The sequence below is a fragment of the Sminthopsis crassicaudata genome, chromosome 1, assembly GCF_048593235.1.
Source record: "Sminthopsis crassicaudata isolate SCR6 chromosome 1, ASM4859323v1, whole genome shotgun sequence".
Classification (NCBI taxonomy): Eukaryota; Metazoa; Chordata; class Mammalia; order Dasyuromorphia; family Dasyuridae; genus Sminthopsis; species Sminthopsis crassicaudata.
The window spans coordinates 722,183,029-722,190,538 of NC_133617.1; the positions used below are offsets into that span (position 1 = coordinate 722,183,029).

The window sequence follows — 7,510 nt, forward strand, 5'->3', positions numbered from 1 at the left end:
ATTGGATGGGTGGGGAGGTGACATTGTCATACATGCTCAATAGAAAGATCAATTTGACAGCTGAGTGAGAGCTGGACTGGAGTACAGAGGGAGGTAAAGCAGAGATGATTGCCAAGTTGGGGTGTCCTGCACTAGGATGATGGCAGTGTCCAGGAGAGAAAGGGGTGAATACAAAAGATGTGATGAAGGTGGAATTAATAGGACTTGGAAGGTGAGGAGGAAGAGTCAAGGAAGGTGGAATTAATAGGACTTGGAAGGTGAGGAGGAAGAGTCAAGGTTAACCCCAAAGTTATCAGCCGAGGTGACTGGAAAGATGGAGATGCTCTCATTAGTAATAGGGAAGTTAGGAAGAGGGAAGGTGGAAAGAGCAAGGGATAACTAAGGATAAGGAAAAGCAAAGAACAATCTGGGTGCTCTATTGAGATCCTTGTGATATCAGAAAGACTTAAAAATTCTAAGACGTTGGGGGAAGCCCTGGGGGAAAAGTTAGAGAATATGGCTGATGGCCCCCAAGATGGGTAGGCACAAATGGCTTTTGATCTGCACTGTTGGTGGAAATTTTCAAAGATGGTGAAATCCCAATGGTCCAATTGAGTATTCATGTTGAGTAAATTGCACTATGTATTTTTTAAAATTTAAACTATGGCCCAAACAATTTAAACAATGTCCCCTGAGTTGGTCCACATTTATCTATTTTATATTATTTTATTATACATATTATAAATATATATTTAAGGTTATATTAAATATTTATAAATATTTACATGTTTCTACATTTTTTCTGTTATTTCACTTTATAATAACTTTAAAATAACTAATTAAAATATAGAAATAAGTTTGAAATGATTGTACAGGTATAATCTACATCAGAGTGCTTGTCGTCTTGGGAAAGGGGAGGAGGAAGAAAAATTTGGAACTCACAATCTCACAAAGGTGAATGTTGAAAACTATCTTTACATGTATTTGGAAAAATGAACTTCCAATGAGAGAAGAAAACTAGTTGAATTTGAAGTTACATTGGACCCTACACCAAGATAATAGAGATCTTGGATAGGAGTATAGAGACATGAATTTAAATCCTGGTTTTATTGCCAACTATATGATCTTGGAAAAGTCATTTGCCACTTTATTATTAATTTTTTTTAATCTGTCAAATGAGGTTGGACATTATTACAAGTTGATTTAGTGATTCTGTAGTCCCTAGAATATTTTCCAGATGAAACAATTCTGTAATTCTCAATTTAAAATTTCTTTTCCTTAAGTTTTATTTGTATTTATTTTATTAATACTTATTCCTTAAGTATTTATTTGACTCAATCACATTTAGAGCTGCAAAAGATGATTGAGGTCATATAGCTTCCACGTTCCAATTTATAGATGAAACTGAATCCCAGTCACATAAAGTGACTTCTTCTGTGTCCCAGAGGTAGGAAATAGCAGAGCCAGGATTTGAGGCAGGTCCCCTGAGACCATAGAGAGTGTTCTTTCCACAACATCGCACTGGTGCTCACTTTTTCCTCATAAAACGAATGTTAAACAACAAACACAGCAACACCCGAAATGGTGGCAATGAAAGCTTTGAAAGGGGACTCGGCTTTACAACAATGGATTCCAGTGTTGGTGCTTAGGTAAAGCAGAACTGCAAGTTTAATGACGTCAGGTTTCTGCCAAGTATTAGCCAAGAATATAGTGTCTGACAATTGTCACTGAGTTATCAGAATTCTGGATGATCTGGAGTCCATGATCAAGAGGGATCCTCAAAGATGGTGTGGTTCACTGGATGCTCCTATTTGTGGACGACTCTGTAGATTGCTTCACTTTCAGGAACATTACAGGGTCTCGGAAGGGAGATCCATCATAACTCAAAAAATTTGGCCTATCTATATAGGAAAAAATATAATGTGCTTAGTTAAAACTATGATATGTCATAAGTAAGGAATTTTGACAGAGAAGGTGAACATGTCCCAAATGCCTCCCCACCCCTTCTTCCATTTCTGGGATGCTGAGCTATCCCAGATGGCTGATATAAATATATGATTGAAAATCAAATGAACTGGACATGGTTGGGAGTTAATGGGCAGTATAGGTGCTCCATTGGGATCCTCAAGATAGCAGAGAACTCCATCGAGGAGTGCTCTCAGCACATTGGGTAGAGCCCTTATGAGGAACTTGTGGCTGAGAGTGTCATAAAATGGGCAGGCATAAATTTAATCTTCACCCCTGGAAGGAATATTCATTTTAATAAGAACATAAATCTTCTGGAATATTGGAATTCCTGAAACCCTTAATCAAAATCCACAAGTCTAAAGGTTTCTGGACATCATGATAATATAAAGACAAGGGAAAAATGGAAAAAAAAATTCTGGAGCAGGGTTTGGAGTTGATCATGTTCTATGCAATCTAAGTGAGGTGATTTCCTCTCTCTTCCCGCTACTAAATTATTTTCTTTATTCATTCTCCTCCTGGGTTCTAAAGCAATCAAGGGTCTGTTTTGATATTTTCTTGATATTTATAAAACACCTCTCACATTTAATCAATTAGTTCTTAGCCCCCACTTTAGTTTATTAAATATTGCTCATTGAATTAACTAGAGAAACCTCTTTTCCCATAAGCTTTTGTCCATCTTTATATCAAATCCCTATTCAAATAAGAATTGAGACTATTGATTAACAAAGACATAATTACTTATAAGACATCAGCTATGAGAAAGATCTCCACCAAAGGCTGGGTATCAAAGGTATATCAAAAGTATAATCAACACTATACCTTGCTTACTTCTCAGTTCTAGAAACCCCAGTCCCACCAGTCACTTTTCTCTGGAAACTATGTAATGTCTTTTTCTCAAGAATTCACTGTGTGATTCTTTACTAGATAAGGATTAAATTCAGTTCTCTCAAGATATAAGTTCTCTTTGTCCTTTTCTTCTGTGTCCTTTCTTCAGCCATCACAGAAAGCAGTCTTTTCAGAATAACACGCAAACTCAGTTGCTTCACAGACTGCTCAAAGAATGACAGTTAAACTATAACTATCCAAGATTTCATTACCTCTTAAAGATACAGTACCTATTGATATTGAGGCAGCTGAGGCAGCTATGAGGCACAGTAGATAGAGCCTTGGGCCTGGATTCAGAAAGACTTGAATATACTTAGTAGCTGTGGACCCTGGGAAAGTAATTTAATTTCTATGTGCCTCAGTTTCCTCATCTGTAAAGTGGAGATAATAGTAAAACCTACCTCCCAGAGTTGTTGTGAGAATCAAATGAGAAAATAATTGCAAATTATTATATACAAATGTTAGTTGTTATTATTATTACTGTGGGAGAAACTGAAGAAATTGATATTAGTTACAGCTAACTTTTTAAAAGCTATTGTACAGTTGATTTTCTTCTTCATTGTTTAGAGATCTTATATTACTGTAGCTGCCACAGAGTGAAATTTAAGATTAGCTCCTCTTTGTCTTATATTCTTTTTTTGTAAAGGCTAGTCAAGAAATTGTCTCCACTTACCCCACTTAGAATTTAGGAACTTAGGATGTTAGAACTGAAAATGACCATGGACATTACCTAGTCCAAATCTGTCATTTTAAAGGGTTAAGAAGGTTCTATTTTCTGGTTTAGTCTTGTTCTCCAGTAGATGTACAATCATTTATTGTGATCAGGGAGGTTTAAAAATGCACCTTTAAGAATTACAAAAAGCAGAAATCTGACCTTCTCAAGCACGAGGACAAGCAATTGGCTAACAGTGTCACTTCTTATTTGTTTGGTTTTCTGAAAAAAGTTCTAGGTGAGGGGTGACAAACTAAGGTTGTGACTGCGTCAGAAAAGAGAAAAAGACAGATATTAGAAATATTTTAAAGGCAAATCAACAAGATTTAGCAACAGATTAGATATGAGTGGGAGGAGAAAATGATAGGTGGAGGATTTTTTAACATTATGTACATTTCAAATGTTAAGAACAGAATATATGAAGTCATGAAGGAGGGAAGTGGAATATTATCTTCCAAACAGACCAGTTTGACTGACTGACAGATGGAAGGAGAGGCAGACTGGGAAATTAAACTGAAATCCGTCAGATCCATTCTAAAGATTAGAGATAGATTGTGAAGCAAATGAAGTCACTAGACACAGATTGTATTTTGTCCTAGATCACATAGGAAGTCACTGAAACCTCATAAGCATTAGAATGACATCATCAAACTTGTACTGAAATATATTTTTAACAATCAGTTTTTTAAAGTAAAATATGCATATAAAAATATAAGTTTAATCTGCATTATTATTTTTTCCATCACTTTCTTAAATCTAGAAAACCAACGAGACAATAAAGCAAATCAGCTTGCTGATTTCTGTGCAAATGCTCACATTGAAAATGTGAGCTGGCTCTAGCACACCCCTGGCTTTAAGAATGCTAACTGGATATGTGTGGGATAGGGTAGTGAGGAGAGAGAATGAACAGGAGGCTGCCATTAGAGGTTTACTACATTATTTATTACAAACTTATTTGTCATAGGTTTCTAATAAACTATCATAGTTTAGGTGAGGGGTGACAAACTAAGGTTGTGACTGCGTCAGAAGAGAGAAAAAGACAGATGTTAGAAATATTTTAAAGGCAAATCAACAAGATTTAGCAACTGATTAGATATGAGTGGGAGGAGAAAATGATTGGTGGAGGATTTTAAGATTTCAGCCCTAGGGAGCTAGAAGAATGGTGGATCCCTTGACAGAAAATGAAAAGTCACGAAGTATCAGGGGTGGGACTAAAGATAGCTCAGTTCCAGGGTGGCCTCAGGGTGATGAATTCTTTGGCCACAGCAACTCCTAAAGGTCATCTGTTATGTCATGGGGGCACTGTAATTTACACCAGTACAGGGAGTGGACATTCCACTGAAATCATAGATACTCAAAGAATTGAAGTCATAGCTGTCTATGTAAAATGAGAACCCAACTTAACCATAGTTCAATAGTGCTTGCCACTATAATCAAACTGATTACTGATTTATTTCCTCCATTTTGAAAAAATAGGCAGAAAGGGAGAATATAAGAAAGATATCTTATTTCACTTTTAAATTATCTTTTATTTCCCTTCCCAATTTTATGTAAAAACAATTTTTAATATTTTGTTTAAGCTTTAAGTAACAAATTTTATTCCTCCCTGCCTCTCCCTCTCTGAGATGGTAAGTGCATGTGCAATTATATAAAATCACTTTTATATTAATTATTTTGTGGAAGGGGAAAGAGAGACAGACAGAGAGAATGCTTTAGTCTATATTCAAATGTCATCATTTCTTTCTCTGGAGGGGAATAACAGTTTTTTTTTTTGTTGTTGTTGTTGTTGTTTGTTTTTGTTTTTATCATGAGTCTTTTGGGATTGTCTTGGATCATTGCATTGCTGAGAATGGTTGAGTCATTCACAGTTGATTGTACAATATTACATGTTCAATGTTTTCCTGTTCTCATGTCACTTTGCATAAGTTATGTAGATCTTTCCCAATTTTCTGAAATCATCCTGCTCATCATTTCTTATAGTACAATAATATTCCACTGAAATCATCAAGCTCAACTTGTTCAGCCATTTCTCAATTGATGGGCTTCTCTTCAATTTCCAATTTTTAGTCCCTCCAAAAAAGAGCTGCTATAAATATTTTTGTACAAATAGATTATTTTCTTTTTAAAAAAAATATCTTTTGGATATAGATCTAGTAATAGCATCACTGGATCAAAGGGTACACACAGTTACATTGTCCTGTGGGTATAGTTCCAAATTGCAAGAGAGACATTTCACAGCAAGGCCAAGGGAAGGGAAATATTTATCTTAATTTGTTGAAACTTGCCTCCTTTTCCATTATGATTGGTTTCAACCTCAAGATAAAGACAATACAACATACTTATGGATGTCCTGTATTTGACAGTTTTCTCAGAGGACACGAGTAGCTGTTTGCAGGCTAGACAGATATGTCTTGTTTGAGATAAAACTTCTGTAAGATCATAAAAGCATGGATTGAGAGATGGAAGGAATCTTGGATCCATCTCATCCAATTTACTCATTTTGCAGATAAGGACATTGGGATCCATTGAGATTAAGTGTCTTGCCTAAAGATACACAGAGAAAAAACAACAGAACTCAAGTCCTGTGTCTCCAAATCCAGAAGCCTTTCCCTATTACATTGTACTATGTCTAAAGATTTTCTTTTTATTTCTATTTGATATAAAAATGCTATTCTATATTTTCATAATTCTTTAATCTAACCATCATATTTCTACATTGAAATGCATCTATTCTTATGGAATTATTTTTGATTGGTTCAAATATTGGCTGAATATAATTAATCAAATTGGATGTATTTGATTATGCTGAGGTGGGCTTCATCCAGATACTTGGAAAAAGGATCCTCTTGGTATTTTAGTGAGCTACCTAGAGACTCTAACTCTGCTTTGGCTATAGAGTAAGAAATAGAATGAGCAAAGTCTAGATTGTAAATTCCAAATCCCAAACTCCTCCTCAAACTCCTAATTTTAATTCTGGACGTGATAATTCTAGTACCTGGTTTGCAATGGGTTCCATGCAGACTTAAGTTCCTTTGTATGTAAGGCAGAAGTGTGTTTCACTCCTTCTTATTCGGTTTTATGTACTTGGCCTTGGACTAGCTCCAATTATGATTCATAAGTAAAGCCATTCACATGATTCTACTCCCTGCCATATCAGTCTTCCTCTCTGTCTGTCTCTGTTTTCCCCTTAGGTCACCAGTAAATCACTTGCCCAAATAGTCATCACCTTTGATTGCTCAGTGGTTCTCCCTGATGTTGCAATCTCTCTTGGCTGCATCCAGTGCTTGGTAGAGAGATTTTCCTGGTTATTTTCCAAATTTCAGGCAGGCAGCTTGTTATCACTTGAATTAAAAAATACATCAGACATCAGCTTTCAAAAGCATCAAAGCTCACCTCTCCTCCTGCTTGTATTTCTTCTCTGTGGCTGCCTGATAAAGACCACTGTCCTGCTACAAACCTTATTTTTCTGATCCAATGAAGGCTGCAGAGTAGGAAGGAGAAACAGTTGGAGTGCCCGTGATGAGCCATTGACACCATTTCCCCCCAGGTCATTGTTGAGGGAACGAAGAAGGGAAATGGCTTCTACCTTAACCAAGGGGGTTGGAAATCTTTTCCAGCTGTTTCAGTCTTTGTGTTTGGGGGATAAAGAAAGTTTCACTTTCAAGTACCTTTTGTCTCTAGGAGGAACTTTCCTAAATCCCTTCTGCATGCTGTGCCTACAAATCACCTTTTAATCTCCACAGAGAAGAAAGGGAAAACCAAACAGACTCAACTATAAGTGATTAACAAAATAACAATATTCTAAACTTGTTATGACTTTTGGATAAAATTGAACATAGAGAGAAACAAAAAATACTCAAAGGGAGCTACAATCTCTTATTCTCTTCAGTGATGTAGATAGTGACCTATATATTCATGTCTGATTATCTTGAATTTGTTCTTAAATTTGACTTAGGGAATCCACTC

General features: G+C 36.0%; 1 long non-coding RNA gene across 1 annotated transcript; it reads right to left on the reverse strand.

The window, feature by feature from the left end:
• Positions 1 to 1,240: 1,240 nt before the first annotated feature.
• On the reverse strand, positions 1,241 to 3,012 carry LOC141555840 (uncharacterized). Its single transcript, XR_012486353.1, has 2 exons — positions 2,767 to 3,012; positions 1,241 to 1,880 (listed from the first exon to the last, which is right to left on the reverse strand). It is a non-coding gene; the product is annotated as an uncharacterized LOC141555840 (long non-coding RNA).
• Positions 3,013 to 7,510: the final 4,498 nt, after the last annotated feature.